The 17,297-nt window shown below is 42.3% G+C and overlaps 1 pseudogene; it reads right to left on the bottom strand.

Moving 5' to 3' along the window:
• Window positions 1–14,140: 14,140 nt before the first annotated feature.
• Window positions 14,141–15,306, bottom strand: LOC136457356 (uncharacterized; annotated as a pseudogene).
• Between the last annotated feature and the right edge of the window lie 1,991 nt (window positions 15,307–17,297).

Genomic DNA, 17,297 nt, shown 5'->3' with positions numbered 1-17,297 from the left:
GATTTGTGATCCGTGATTTGTGATGGTCAATGCTACTAGCTATGAGATAGCATGTTACAGTGCCAAAAGCACAGATAGCGTGTTAAGTTGAGGTTTGTAACTATATATAACAGTTAGGCTACGAGCTGCATGTTTTCAATTATTGTGTTGAATTTATCAATTTGTGTCCTGCGAGGTCAAAAACTTATTTATCAATTTATCACTTGGACTCATAGACTTGAGCCTCTTTAGTTACTTAGTTTGAGAAGAAATTAAAGTAACTAGCTCAAAATATATAGAATCGTTCTTCAATGGTATAACTTATTTTACTTCATTTCCATGGTGCAACAAATACAAAGTAATAGCTCGCTTGATCAGAAGAAATCCTTGGTGAGGTATGCTACTTAATGAGAAGTCTGTGGTCATCTAGGACACCGATGATTGTAAAATAATTCATGCTGATTAAGTTAAGTTGTGAAATAGATTTAATTGAACTTTTCAGAATATTGTTAATGGAGTGTGGATAATAACTTGTTGAACATTTATGATTGATGTTTAGATGTGGATCGGAAGAGTTATTTGTGTGCGAATTCTTTGTGGGTGATGCTTATGAACTGAATAAAATTTGATTCAAAATTTTATCATATTTCAGTAAATTGGAATGTGGAAGCCCTGCTCACTTGCTAGCATCGGTTGGTGGATTGAACCCATGGTACAAATAAATTTTTTTGGCCTCGGTTGGTAGATTCAGTCAACTACACAAATTTTGTTTGAACGGTTGTTCTGTTGCTAAAAGAGTGGAATGGCATTTCTGCCGGCAATGTTATATAGGAACCGGTGGAATATATCGATGGATTTCATGACCATTTGTTAATTTATTGTGTGTTTGCTTTAAGGAATGAGGTGGTCTATCATCTACTCATTCTTCACTTTTTTATTTGGTTTGTGGGATGAAATAGGTTGATGCATCGTCACCTTATTCCTCACAAGCTAATAATAATTAGTACTAATATGAGAAATAAAGTCATTCCACCAAATTTAAGGTATAAACTCATGATGCACGACCTCTAGGATTGAGTGGCTCTTTAAACCAAATACCCCATAAGTGTGGTGCATGGTTCCTATCGCACGACAAATTGATGTGTAGAGGCCTGTGGCCCGCATTGGTGAATCAGATGACCAAGAGTCGCCGAAGTGTGAGGAGTCTAGGCAGAAGGAAGAATCCAGGCAAATATATATAGGTATAAATAAATAATTGTCACAAATCTCAATACAATCATGGAATTTTCACAGTAATTTATTTTCCCTTAAGCACCGGTACCAGCATATTTGCTGACTCCAGATCAGATACATATTTGCTTGGCTCGTGATTCATGAACACCGCCGCGACCTCCCATTGCACACATACCTTTTGTGGGCATGCAGGAGCCAGCAGGGCACTTATTACATACAGAATATATAGAAAAAATGTTATGTGTAGTAACAGTATCTGTGAAGTATAACAAGAGCATGCATCAGTATTGCTTGCATGGTGGTGTCGTGGTGGCAGCAGGGAGCTGGCCGGCGCCGGCAGGGGAAGTCCCCAGCATCAGGGTGTTGAGTTAAGACTGCACATGTCGATACAGATGTGCGTACACTCTGCAGAGAGCCGAACTTTGCACGTCGTATACGCGAAATTCAGCACAGGGAAAATACACGTGATGTTCTTGCAATTTGCAAACATTAGCAGAGAAGCCATTGCACTCCGGACGACAGTTCTTGCGGCAGTCGTCCTGCACGTCGGCCATCGCAGCCGGCGGACCCATGAATAACAGGACCATGGCGATGCAGGCAAGCCTGAACAGGGCGATTCGCTTGAACTTATCAGCTTGGTTTATCAGTTATGATATAGTATTTTTCTCTCATAACAAATTAGTTTCAGCCGATTTCTCAGCCGCAGACAGCTTAGCTTAGGGACACAGCCGAGTAGCTAATAAAGGTAGATGAAGAAAGCAAAATAAGATTGCAGTGTCAGCGGATGGCCTGATGTGCAAGCAGAGATGTGCTATTTTTAGCAGCGAACCATGGAATCTGTCTGACTTCACATCACAGTTGTGCAGTTCGGACCCGGGGCGGCGTGGGAAGGCAGCGAGGTGCGGCTCCGGAGTGCTGGGTGACACAGGAGGGCGACGAGGCTCTGCATCGGAGGTCCAGCTGGCTGGGGCGGCGAGGCGAGATGCAGCGCTGGAGTGCTGAGGCAGCAGGCTGCCCGAATTTTTTATTTTTTAACCCTTTTATTGATAAATATTCACATTTAGACCCTTGAATGTTTTATTTTCGTTTTTGACCCAAGGCTTGCGCCATAACCTACGGCGTCGAGGTAACACGTATTGACGACATAGGCCATGGCGCCGAGATTGAAGTCGCTGGCAGCATGGACAAGTGACATGACGCCGACGTGACCAAGGCCCCGTTCGCTGGTCTGAAACTTGGCTGAAACTGGCAGAAAACACTGTTCCGGCTGAATTGTTGTGAGAGAAAAACACTGTTCCAGCTGAAAAAAGAAGCCGAACAAGTCATTTTTAAGACAAGCGAACGGAGCCCAAGTCTCAACGCAATAGTTTCTGGAGCCGAGCTCGGTGTCACGGATCTTAGCGCCGAGCTCGGACTCTATACCCGCGCATGTCCTGGCGGTAGTAGCCATGCATGAGACACTGGTGTTTTGACAGCTACACTCATGCACGCAAACTGACACTAGCAGGCAGCATGCATGTCTCCTGCCTCGATTTTTTTTAATTTTAACCATTTTTAATATAATTTTAAAATTAATACTGTCGTTTTTTTTAAACTAACACTTTTGGCTGCGTCTATTGTCCTGGCACGGGCCGGCCGGGGGCTGCTGACGTGGCGGGTCCTGCCGCGCCACCGACCATGGCGCGGCAGTGCCGCACCCTGATCTGTGGCGCAGCAGGAGCAGATATATACCCCGCGCGCGAGCCCGGCCACCCGCACGCACGCCTGCCCTGCCTGCCTGCCCGACGCCCGAACGACGTCACCGCCGCCGCCAGCGCCCTGCCTGCGGCCGCACGCGCCCGCACGGCCCGGCCTCGGCCGCTCGCCCACGCCGCGCCCGGCGCGCAGCGCCCTAGCCGGCCGCGCCACGAACGCCGGCGCGTCAAGGCCGCCCGCTCCTAAGGTACCTCCCTCTCGATTTCATATTTTTTATTATTATGTAGTATAGTTAGTATTTTTTGTATCTACTATTAGTGTCTTTGACCAAATTTATATAATAGCGTACTAATATTTTATGATACATAATATGTACTATTACATTAAGCATGGAGTATACTTTCGTAATAAACTTATTAGGAGATAGAAATATTGATATCGTTTATTTAGTTTTGATCAAACTTAAACATATTTGACTACTTGAGAAGCAAGATGTGTATTTATTTTGAGACGGAGAGATTACTTATAATTTTAGAACCAAAGTTTTATATGGATTGATTATGTATTTATTATCTAGTATAGTTAGGATTTTGGGTTTAGAGATTTAGGCTAGTTAGGTTAGTGAATTTATTTGTGAACTTACTGATGTTAACTTAAATTTTGTTAATTTAAATACTCTAACGCTTTATTTATCAATTTATAACAGGATGGCCCCTCCCACGCAGCACCCGTTGTACCCCATTCTGGAGATAGAGTACGACAACCAGCACCGAGCACACATCTTGAGTGACAACGACGCAGAGGTGTCATTGCCTCCTTTGAGGCCCCGCACTCACACCAGGGCTCATAAGTGGGACGAGCGTTATACGCCGTACATACGGCGTGCCGGCTTCCTCGAGCTTGTCCGTGTTATCAACCACGGTCTTCCGCCACTTGATCCAACACTACTTACTGTAGTTGTGGACAGGTGCGAGTGCATTCTTTGTACGTAAACTTTCTTGTAATAAATTGGTGGCAACTAACAGTCGTTCTATTCTTATAACAGATGGAGGCCTGAGACCCACACGTTCCACCTACCTTGTGGCGAGATGACCTTGACGTTGCAGGACGTCAAGGCTATTTTAGGCCTTCGATTGGGAGGACTTCCAGTGACAGGGATAGTTGACAACGATCACTGAAAGGAGCTAGTGGCTCAGTTTACTGGTTTTCTTCCACCGGACGACGATGCTTTTAAGAAAAATAAGTGAGTAATTCAAGCCTATTTAATACTTGCATTGCTTTACAGCTGTCATCGGGTCTCATTTTCTTTGATCAATTATAGAAAAAGTTTCGGTGTTTCATCGTCCTGGATCACAGAGCGCTTTGAGTACTTGGACCCATAAGCTGAGGAGGCACAGATTGACAGGTTCACTCAAGTGTGACTCTGGCATTTTCTTGGTGCTTTCCTCTTCCTAGACGCCTTGGGCAACACCATCAGCTGGATCTTCCTTGACATACTTCGCTAGCCGTGGGAGAACATAGCGGGGTACAGCTGGAGCAGCGCAGTCCTGGCATGGACGTATCGACAGCTATGCGTTGCCTGCCATCGCACCTCAGGACATGCGAACCTTGGGGGTTGCTCCTATCTACTCCAGGTTTGGTGTTGGGAACGATTGCCCGTTGGAAGGCCCCTTAATAAAGGTTTACCGATAAATACTTTGGTTCATTATATTCTTCCAGGCAGTTAGATATGATGAGATTATTTGTTGCTAATTCATTACTGTGTTCAATGCAGCAATGGAACGGGCATGATACACTCCCTTAAGCCTGGGCAAAATACCCGATACCCATTACCCGTACCTAAATTACCCGAACCCGAATTACCCGAACCCGAGGTACCCGATCCCAAATTCGGATAGCGATTTTGATTACCCGAAATTAGTTTGGGTAATTCGGGTAATATCCCCCGGTACCCAAACTACCCGAACTACCCAAAGATTTGTTTTGTCTTTGTATTCATCATCTGTTGTTAGCTGAACCATTTAACTTATCACTTTATTAGAATATAATTCTCTCTATTTGAATGAGTGACTGTAATATATTATTCTCTACAAATTGCTATTGAAATTCTATACAAATTGCTGCTGAAATTATGTATAGATCGCTACTGAAATTTAGTGTAGTTTATTGTTTTCTGTAAATTTAGGTATATCGGGTAATACCCGAACCCGAACCTAAATTATCGGGTACCCGAATTTGCGGGTAGTGTTTTTTTGGGGTAATATTGGGTAGCAATTTTTATTACCCGAATTTTGAATTACCCGACCTGAAAAAATCGGGTAACCCGAACGCCCAGGCTTACACTCCCTATAGCTCTGTATATCTGGACGGAAGCACAGTTAGTTAGAGAAAATGCGTGGCGCAAGTACAGGAAGTATACGAACGGTCTCGACGTCCTGACACAGCACCAGGTTACGCTCTCTATACTATCGTAGCAGTGTCTTCTTCGATATACACTATATCACAACCTAACACAATTACAAAATTTCAGGTGTTTTGGTGTCTATGGGATTCTCCAGAGCTCCAGGACTATCTGAGTCCTATCACTAGGGATGAGTCATACGAGTATCGCTGTGATGTCCCTTTTATTTTCTTTCATGTGGTCGAAATTCACTTGTCCATCCGGGTCTGCAGACAGTTTAGAAGAATGACAGGCTGCCTACCACCGCTTTACTCCACCAATCAAGTATTGCACGGGTGCGTTATCGATTAATAACAATGCTACAATTCAGATGTGTGTTTGGTACAACTAATATCGTTTTGTTGCAGGTTTGACCGCAGGAAGAGGTACAAGACCAAGGATTGGCGCGTGACACACAGCTCGTACATCTATTTGTGGCAGACTAGGGTACCACATGCGATCCTTGTGGGTTCTCCACACGACCAGCACACCTTCGATGAGTACCTGCGGTGACTTCACAGGTCTATGAGGACACATATCAAGTCTTCATACACTGACGTGGCGATTGACGAGGACTCAGAGGAAGATGTTATCGAAGATGTGTACGACGTTACCACTAGGGAGGACCCACAGCTACAGAGAGCCCCGCTTCAAAGATACGTGGTAAGATACTTGAATGGTATAATTTGTTATCCTTTTGGTATTAAGTATGTGCACTAAAACTGTCCAACCATGTTTCTGTACCTAGGCGACACAATTGGTAAGGCTGTCCAACGAAGCAGCGTTCTGGCTTCACGAGTCTAGAGGGCAGGGGCCAGGCGTTCTCGCGGCTTTTGTGAAGGTAAACATAAACTTGTCTGTTTCGAAAATATGTCTTCATTGTATATGCGTTTGGCTAATGAACTAACTTTAACGTCTATTTATGCAGAAGGTAAAGAAGAGCTGCAGGCAGCTAGCTCAGAAGTTGAGCTGCATGGACACTCTTTATGAGGAACCGCCACTCCCCGCGTGGTCGGGTGGCATGTCTTCAGCCTCTTTGAGGACACCAGTCGGCTCTTCTCAGCCGATGACGTAGGGTGCCACTTTCACGGTGCGTACACCACCACATCATAGCGCTGGGAAGGACCCTGCAACCGAGGACGAGGAGAAGGAGGAGGACGACGACGAACCCCCGGGCTTCCGTGGACAGCACAGCCAGTGGGACGAATGGCCGCAGGACGAGATTGGCATGTCTCAGCTAGATGGTGTCCCGTTTAGCACCCAAGGAGCCTCACAGGTACTAACAAAGATAGTTTGTTTCAATACGTAGGCTCCATGAACTAACGATCATAAAGAATTATAAGTAATCGTGCGTATCATATACCTACAGGGTATGAGCCATACGCACCGTCGACGCGATCATACCGACGTTGACTATACTCCCAATGTGTTGCCAACAAATCCGAAGAGACAGAGGCGTCCGAGGAATCCTTACACTCCTGGGTCTTAGTTTGTTTAGGTTAAACGAATATTGACATCCGAACTTGCGGAGTTATTTGGTTATGTTATGTCAAACTTATGTCAAAACAATAAATATGTTATGTGGCAGCTTGTCAACTTGCTTCTTATTCGTTTCGTTGAGTCGTGGCAGCACTGCCGGCGAGATTAAGTATCCTGCGTTCGGGAACCGGCAGTCCCGGTGTATCTGGACACCGGTGGTAATTTTTCGTAATTGATTAGTTAAAATGATGCATAACCGTATTATGAAAGACGAACAACTAATCATTGGCTTATCAAATTCTCTATTCGACCGTGAAAAAAACTCAACAAAATACGGGCGCGACGCGTTTCGATTCAACCATCCAGGTAGCCCGGGCCGACGGCAGGCGCAACGACCAGGTGGTGTGGATGCTCATGCGGTATGGTTGGTCCAGCCGCGCCACGCAACAGGGCGCGGCACTGCCGCGCCAGGGTTGGTGGCGCGGCACTGCCGCGCCATGGTCGGTGGCGCGTCAGGACCCGCCACGTCAGCGGGCCCCCCGGCCGGCCCGCGCCACGTCAGCCTTGTGCCGCGCCACCATGCATGACGCGGCACAGGCATTTGGCCGCGCCAGGGCAATAGACGCGGCCAAAAGTGTTAGTTTTAAAAAAACGACAGTGTTAGATTTAAAATTATATTAAAAAAGGTTAAAATTAAAAAAAATCCCTGCCTCCATCCTTAAAAGAAGTGCATGCTTTTTCACGCCAAGGCTGAGTAGAAATCTTTCACATCCATCTATAGTTGTGTAATTTAATTCATCTAGTGTTGGTATACAATTGATCAACATGAATGCGGTTGCATCAAAAGGTTTATTTAGTTAAAAAATATTGGTCAAATCATTGATCAGAAATTTTAAAAATTGATTATTGACATCAAAAGGTTTATTACATACTCCTTTCATATTCAAAAATAAAGTTGTTTTGAACAAACATACTCCCTTCATATTCAAAAATAAAGTTGTTTTGAACAACATTTAGCATACTCCCTACATTTGAAGTCTAAGTGTACATGTTCACGTGCACTCTACTAGATGACAATGAAGTGTTTGCTGGTTTGGATTTGAACTTGCCACCAGAAAAGGAGAAAGTTGCAAAAACCGTTCATTTTGATATCGTAGATTTGGGCATATCTCATGCTATCCAAGCTATTGAAAATAAGAAAGTTACAAAAACCGTTCATTTTGATATCGTAGATCTAGGCATATCCCAAGCTGTCTAAGCTATTTAAAATAAGAAAGTTGCAAAAACCGTTCATGTCCTTATTGCTGGTTGTCCAAGATGAGGAATTAATGGAGAAATAAACAATATAGCACACCAGACGCCAAGTACTTAGATATGGGATTTTAAGTTATCCTAAATAAAATCATTTTAAGTTTGGCTAAACATGTAGAAAAGAGTGTTACCATTTAACATATTATTATCTTTTTCTATAGATTTGGTTAAACTTGTAAGACTAAAATTATATATTTATTTCGGATGAAGATAGCATATTTTATTTTTGCAATGTAAATAAATAATACTCTAAATAATGGAAATATGAGTGCATGTTGTAGGAGTAAATGCACTATGTAGTTGAGCATGCATGCATACAATTGGTCCACCAACATGAGTCACTGGCTCACACTGCGCCGCTGCATGCAGGATCACCAAGGCAGCAGTCGGCCTCTCCTCTCGCTGGCGCACTGCGCCGCTGCATGGAGGCCCTAGTCAAGAGTAGAGTACTACTAGCCAGAGTAGCATGGCATATAGGAGTGTATCCTAGAGTAGAGGCTCTATGACTGGCCGGTGCGTTGATTTCTTGAGAACAGACGCCACACGGTCATGCAGGCCATGTTTCCTGCACAAAGCATATGTCAGACCTCGGCGCCAAATTCGGCGTCAAGATCTACGGTGTTAAGCTTGGCGTCAAGATCCACGGCGCCGAGTTGACTGTTATGTTACATCCGGCTCTACTTTGATGCTGACGTGGTCCTCCGAGCTAGCCGCCAAACCATTTGACGCCGAGCTAAAGGTTCAGATTTTGAAAGTATATCTTCATGGACATATTTGTGAAAAACTTAAAAAAAAAGACCAAAAAAATAAAAAAAATTCGGGCAGGCTGCACACCAGGGCAGTCTCTGACATATGGCCCCATGGCTTGAGATGAAAGGCAGCCTTTGGATCTAATTTGGAGGGCAGGGATGAGGAGAAAGTTACCGCGTGACTTTACAGAGGCAAGTCGCTGAATCTCAGTCCCCGTGTCGTGTACGTGTAGCCGCCGTGCATGCACACGAAAATCTGTGCGATAGTGCCGATATGGTACTACTATGACATCTATATCTTTGTTCATATACGAATTATTATATGAGTTGATGTGTAAAGACATGATGGAAGAATTCCAGGCCACGATGATTGCGCTAGCTGCATTGACTAGAGCCCATTGAATTGACTAAAATAAATATTGGCTGTTAAAACAAGCTAAGTAAAATATATAGCTTATTTTGAATTATGCAACACCTAGCTTATGAAAAGCTATATTATTTGGCTCCCTCAAATTATTAACTATATACATATGTTTTAGAATATTAAGGACAAAAAGTTTAGCTTATAAAAAAGTTTTAACTTATAAAAAGTTTAAGTCGGTTCTGTATATAACTCAGCCACTTGGCGGGACTCGACGCACATGAGTGTGCCTGCTGCCTCCTATGATAGTGGGCTTGCGAGTCAAAACCTTATGCAGCAAGACAAGCGACGTGACGTGTCATCTCTGTACTGTGGTAGAATGCATTGTGACTGTGAAGGGATGGGCAGTTGTAGCTTGTCCCTGGGCATTGTAGCGTCATGTAGTGACACTATTCTACCTGCTGAATATTGTAGCGACGCTGTAGTACATTATTCCACCTACTCAAGCATGGTCAAACCATACAAAAACACTCTCCTCACATCCGTAACACTGACTGAGGGAGACTTCCATATCCTACACATATATGCTCTGTTCGCTTGACTGATAAGCTATGGTTGAAAGTACTGTTAGCTGATTTATTATAAGAAAAAAATATTATTTATTGACTGAAAAAGTACGACTTATAAACCAAATGAACAGGACCATAGATGTAAAGCATCCCACAAAGAAGCGTGCCATGCAGTAGTAGCAACACACATTAGTCCCCAACTCCTAACACTACCAGAAATGTTAGGGTTTATGTTATTTTATTGTTGTCATAATATCTGCAATTTATATCATAGGTTAACATTTATGACACACGATTGATGAAAAAGCTTGCGTCAAAAACCATGCGTCTTAGACCATGTTTTATGTCGTTTAGATGTTTGAGTCATAAATGTATGACACTGGTTTGGGTGTCACAAAATTCCATGACATTTGGTTTTAAGTCACAAAATTAAACGTGACCTGCTGCCTGGGCCCATGTACGTAACAGCCTTATAGTGGGCTTGTTGTGGCTAAATTTTGGTCTAGCCCATTCTGTTTTGAGGCTTTTTTGCCCATATCTGAATTTTATTGATTCTGGCCCAACCTCACTTGCTTAGGCTAAGCCCGCATAGATATTTTGGGCCAGCCCAATTTTTTGGCTGTTGTTTAGGGCCCATACGATTTTTTTTGGGACCAGCCCACTTTTTGGGCCAACCCAAATAGGTTTTAATTGGGCCAGCCAAACAACACAATTTGCAAACAAAAAAACATATTCATACATGCATTCCAACATCTATGACAATACGCAGATCTTGCATTTCAAATACAACCAATACACAAATCTTGCATTTCAAATAACATCCATTCCACCAGCAAATATAAGCATTACATTCACGTAGTCCCTCCAAAATTAGAACCTTCATTATAGAACCGACAAATATGACCATAAGTTCACACAGCCAGAATGTTACCAGAACTGTGACCATAGGTTCACATGACCAAAACATTACAAGACCAGCTGCACATAGGCTTCTCAGTTCTCACATAAGAAGACCAACCCAAGTTCTTAGATACATGCTAATCTAAGGACAGTTGTTGTTAAAGTGATTACCATGGTCACTCCAAAATCGTGTACATAGCTATAGCTTCGGTCACAGGTACGTGTCCATATCAAAATGATAGCCAAAACACTATTCTGAGAAAGTTTCAAAACTTACTGTGGGGCATTAGATGGTGTAGAGTTGGCAACAAAGAAAGAACAAAATGACAGCCAAGACACTAATCTGAGACACTAATCTGAGAAAGTTTCAAAACTTACCATGCATCTTACTTATTTGGTTCTTCAGCCTAGCAGTCTCTTCTTCCACCTTCTTTCTTGCATCCCTCTCCTCCTCTACTTGATTCTTCAGATCATCCATCTGAACTCTAACTTCTGCTGCTCCTTCCTTCTCAACAACTAGTCTCTCTCAAGCTCCTGTACGCGCTTAGCAACTTCAGTGGCTTTAGCACTTCTCTTCATTGCTGCAGACTCAATGCCAATATTTTGAAGAAATTTTGAGGTTGGCAGAACTTGAGCTACAGCTTGGGTTGGAGTCTTTGCAACTTGCCCTTCTTCTGGTGCTTGAGCAGCGATGGATTCCATTTTAGCCTAACATGGAAAAAAAAGCAAGTCAGGTTTCTCGCATTCTAGTTTTTGTCCATCATAGTACAAAAGAAGACATAAAGTTGTACTCACAATAGCTTTTTGTGCATCCTCACTATAACCTATCTTGCTGCTGCAATGTGTGGCCATGAAGAAGTCAATTGCAGTGAGTGGGTCATCCTTAAATTTAGACTTCTGAAACATATAAACAACAGTTTAAACATTTGAAAAAGAAAGTTAACAACAGTTGAACAATAATTTAACAGCAATGTGTGTCCTTGTTATCAATCAGAACTTCACTACTGGTAATGATTAGCTAGTTGAGGCACAATGCAATTATTTATTAGTTCTACAGATAATTGGCAACATATGGGCTGAGCATGCACAGACAAAATGACACTTGCACATATGGGCTGAACATGCAGAAAAGAAACAACCCAGATCTATAGGTTATATGCATTTATTTATTAGTTACTAGTTCATAATCTAAACATATAGAAAAGAAACGACCCAGATCTGTATAGGTTATATGAAACAACAATTTAACAGCAATGATGGGTATCCTTGTTGTTAATCAGTACTTTAGTACTGTTAGTGGTTAGCTAGTTTAGGCATAGTGCATTTAATTATTTACTAGTTACTAGTTCATCATCGAAAGATGCAGAAACAAAATGATCCAGATATGTGCATTTGTTGGCCCACTTTAAATAAAGATTAATGGCACTACAGGACTGCATTTGCAATCAAGTTCACTAAAATAGCAATTTGAGCAGCAGAAATTTACTTCATTAACACCAAAAAGTATAAAAGTAGCTTACCATGACATAGCATTGAGCAATATAGGACCGAGATCCTATCTTCTACTGGTACTTTACTAGCCCACGGGTATCCTTAGCTTTCAAACATTTTTCCTATAGAAAGGCAAACATTAATGGGAGAGGTGGTTCTTTTTAAGTCAACATTTGTGAGAGATATTTAGGAAGGATACCTTGTGCTTTGGGGTAGACCACATGTCCACTAGTGCTTTCCACTGCTCATCTGTCATAGTGTCCAATGGTGAAGTGGTTCTAACTTGGTTAGCTGGTATGCCATTAAAGTATTTCTTCTTCAACAAGTATCTCATATTCCGCTGTCCTTTTTTAAGCAAATCAACGCATGCGTATTCCACTGCTTTCTTATTGCTTGGGTCAATAGAGAAATGACTCTAGACAAGAGCATATGAACATATGGTTAAAAGGAGCACAAATCATATAATTATGCTATGAGAACTAGCATAGCATGCATATTTGAGAACTAATTCTGCTATGAGAACTAACATAACAGCTTGAGTAGTGCAGCCAAATAAACAAGCAGTTACTGGATAATTAGCCTTTTATATGATCTACAGTGCATATGATCTAGCAATTAGTTACAGAATAATTCTACAGTGCTTATGATCTACACAAATAATTAAGCAGTTACTAAACATATAAGGCAGACTACATTTTCTTTACTTGAATAATAGAAATACAACAGTTTTGGAGTAGTCCAGCCAACACTTAAGATGACCAAGAGGCCAAAGAGATATCTAGAACAGGCCTACCTTACTTAACACTAGGCCTATCTAATTCAGATTACATAGTTACTTAGCACATATCTATTTAGTAATGCGGAAACCACAGAGAATATGTAATGGTAAGAACAAAATGACACTATTTTAGTCACCTGAACTATTGGCATCACACAGGACTACATAGGAAACTGAAACAAATACAGGTTTCCTCTAATGAAATTTTTCAATAGCATATAACAACACAGACAGGGTACTTACAACAACTTTTCCCTAGTAGTCGTCAAGAAGATCCTTATTGTTCTCATCCTCATAATCTTTCCAGCGGGGGAGGATGGGGATATGGTCCCGCAAAGCAAAACCAGCCTCTGATGCTAGTTTTGCGGCTTGCATAGGTGCCTCTGGCCACGGTTTCCATCAGCAACGTGCACTACAATCTTGGTGTTTAACCCTCTAGAGATCCTATCCAATTCTTTGCCTGCGAGGCACATTTTCATGTTTCGCTGACCTATCATGGCATTTTAGAATCAATTAGTGGAAATCATAGACCTATTAATATGCAAATATGTAAATCATTAATCATGGAGAGGAGCTACAATCACTTGTCTTCTATAGTCATGTTGTTGTGATTATCAGATTGAGTATGAGAATCCAGAGTGATCAACCCATCTTCTGTGGGACCATCTTGTGGGTCTATTGTTGGAACAGGGCAAAATTCATCAGCTGATGATATTTTCTTTGTCCTATGACTTGTCATTCTAGCTGGTTGGTCTTGATCTTGAAGTGCCATCACTCGCTTTGATGCTCTTGATAATCCAGTACTTGGCAAACTCTTGCTAAGTTTAGGGACCTGCATGATACAAGAAATTAAAATAGGAAAAACACTTTTGCATATTGAACACAATGAGTAATCATAGTGCAACATTGCATATATACCTTGTCAACTACTCCTTGTTCAGTGTCACTGTCTCCAGGTTCAGTGTCCTTCTCTCCAGGTTCATACAATGGGTCAGATTCTTCATGAGCAGCAACCACGGGCTTTGTTCCCACAAGTTCACGTAACTTTCCTAAACCAAGCCGCTGTAACATCCAATTTTTCTCGAGAATGTTGTACGCCCTTTGTAGCTCATAGTCAGTCATGGGCGACCCATTAATATGCAAATATGAAAATCATTAATCATGGAGAGCAATCCATTTCCATCGAGGTAATAGGTTCATAAAAATCTCTAGGATAAGAAACACTAGCCACATGATGAGTAGGCCCATGATGAAGTTGGATTGCTCCACACATTCCCATGGAGGGAAGTTGTACGGGATAAGAAACACTGGCCACATGCTGTACGAGGAGCTCATTTTGCCAAATGGGCTGAAACCATCAGTAGCAAGGCCAAGTCTGATGTTCCTTGCATCTTCTACAAACCACCCATAATTTCTATCAAAGTCTTTCCATGCCTCGCCATCAACTGGATGGCTAAGCTCATTCTCCACTGGTTTCCTCTTTAATTTGTGCCATTGTGCCTCCTTTGACATTTTCTTGGAAGAAAAGATCCTCTTCAACCTAGGAATCAACGGAGAATGCCGCAATACCTTCTCAGGAATCTTCTTTCTTCCATCATTGTCTTTCCATCTTGATGCATCACAAACTGGACAAACATCTTTTTTTGCTAACTCCTTTCGAAACAAAACACAATTGTTCGGGCACACATGGATTGAATTGTATCCTAACCCCACTGCACGAATAAGCCTCTTTGCTTCCTTGTATGTTGCAGGAATAGAGCAATTAGGGAATTCAGATGATAACAACTTCAATAGTGTTGTGAATGCAACATTTGAAATTCTGTAAAATGACTTGATATGAAGTAACTTCACCACAAAAGAAAACCTTGTACTTTGAGCACTAGGGTAGAGTTCTTGCTTCATCTCTTCCAATAGAATTGCAAACATAGACTTTTTTTTCCTTTACCTTCATCTTCAGCTATATACAACTCCTCTACCATATCACGAATTCCATCATCAGGGTCATCTTCTTTATCCACATTCATGCCAAAATCCTTATTGAGGCTAGTCTGTTCATCAACATGGTCCTCATTTTCATGTAGTATAACCTCCTATGGTTCTCCATGATGTATCCATCTAGTGTAAGTGCTAACCATCCCATGAATATACAAGTCATCTGGCACTTGTCCTTGAGGTTTGTGAACTCGATTCAAACACCGACGACATGGACAAAACATCTCTTCATTGTCATTAAATCTCTCAGAAACAAAGGTCATGGACTCCTTCACCCCATCCACATGTTCCTTGCTAAACCTCCTACTATTGATCCAAGATCTGTCCATCTACACCAAATCATGAGATACATTGATTCAAAATATTTTACATATAATAATTGACCAAAGTTATCTAACATTTGACATATGCCATGTATTTATAGCAAATCTATATACAGTAGGAATCATGCAAAATATGTTGACCTACTCATTTATGTTGTGGGCTAGGAATCATTTCGACTTTATTAATCTCAATTAAACATGGGAAATATATTAATCTTTAATATGTCCCGAGCCCTATTTTATTTTTTGATATATTGACATTTAATTCTTTGCAGATGGACGTTTCACAAGTCTTTTTCGGTATTATATTTGATAGTCCCTACTTCTGTATGTATATCTAAGGCATACTCCTGTTTTATTGTAAACAGTCTACCATGTGCTAATTGCATTGTAATATTTATGCCTTCTCTTCTCTGGTTTCTGTTTTTTTTTCTCAAGAAGTGACTAACCATGGACCACAGCTACACAGAAAATGGGACAGTAATATGCAAATTCAAAGTTTCAGACTACAGCTACAGGGAGTTGCTCACATCACAATTCAGAGTTTGAGACTACAGAGAGTTGCTCACCTTACAGCCATGCAATCAGGCCGCCTCGTTGTCGCAGTGTCTAGTCCTTGCCTGGCTCCTCCCTGATCGCTGCCGCCAGCTCGGGGCAGAGGTGCCTCGTGCACAGGACGCCAGGCGGCAGCGGCACCGAGCACGCCAGTGGGTGGAGCACCGGAGTGTTGGACCGTGACCGCCGTACCAGAACCGTGGAGGACGCCGGGAGGTAGATGGGAGAGGTCGAGAGGGAGTTAGCGACTGAGAGCATGGAGCCGCCACAGTGCCCCCTGTTCGCACACGAATCCGTCACCGTGTGCCCCCGGCGATGAGCGCGATACGCAGGACACGTCGCCGGAGGAGCCTTGCCGGGAGCGCGATACGTAAGACACGCCGGCGAGGTCTCTTGAAACCCGAAACCCCACACACCTGGGAGGGACCCCATCAGGGCGTGCGGCGGCTATGGGCTCCGCTCTAGGGCTTCGCCATCATTGAAGCGATGAACATCGTCGACAACGAAGAACAAGAAGAAATAATAGATTGAAAGACATGATAAAAATAAATAAAAAGTAGATGTACATTGATATGTTCAATTGTGTGTTGTCAATCGACCATCACCCTTTATATTTATAGGGCGGCTGCTCTTTCCATTATATGGTGCATAACATCCGATCGAGACCACCTATTCTAATTAACTTAACTCTATCTCTGTTCGGTTAACCAGTCCAATCTGAACTCTAGCAAGACACGTATGCACACGTATGCCTTTGCCTGCTCGTATTATTTCCCTACGACAAAGTCTGCTCTTTCCTATCCAATTACGCATGCATGCATGCCAGCTAAATATTTCCAGTATTCTTCTCGGACTTCTATTTCTTCTTTAATCACGTGTGCATATATAGAACAAATAACCAGCCATGTAATCCAATTGCATTATTACCTCCTTTCACGTGTGGACATGTGATCTGCGTTCAGGTTAGTATGGCAGCTGGACTTCCTGTATACAATTGATTGATCTCCCGTGCGCAATCGATAAACCTCGTCAAGTGTCTGAATGAATGTATGCATCTAAATGAGCCGAGTGAAATATGCACTCGGCCAACCAAGCCGAGCGAACAAATACACGGCATCGAAGTTGACTGTAATTATTAGGACAAATTCGAGTGTCAACATATGGCCTCCTATTTTTTTGGCAAAGCCTACATGCCAAAAAATTAACATTTCTGGCTTTTAAGACTAAGGACGATATCAACACACCCATCGGCCATATTCATATTTATCTATGGGTGATATTAAAGTATTGGCCATTCATATATTCGTTCTAAGGACGATACAAAAATATCGGCCATGTGCATAATTATTCAAAGGGCGATCACTGAGTAGAAGCCTTGAGCCCTTGACAATTTTGGTAAAACCCAATATGGAATCTCATGAAGCATCCAAAGACTATACCAA

This window comes from Miscanthus floridulus, chromosome 6 (genome assembly GCF_019320115.1).
Source record: "Miscanthus floridulus cultivar M001 chromosome 6, ASM1932011v1, whole genome shotgun sequence".
NCBI classification, from domain to species: domain Eukaryota; kingdom Viridiplantae; phylum Streptophyta; class Magnoliopsida; order Poales; family Poaceae; genus Miscanthus; species Miscanthus floridulus.
This window is presented reverse-complemented; position numbering and strand designations above follow the sequence as displayed.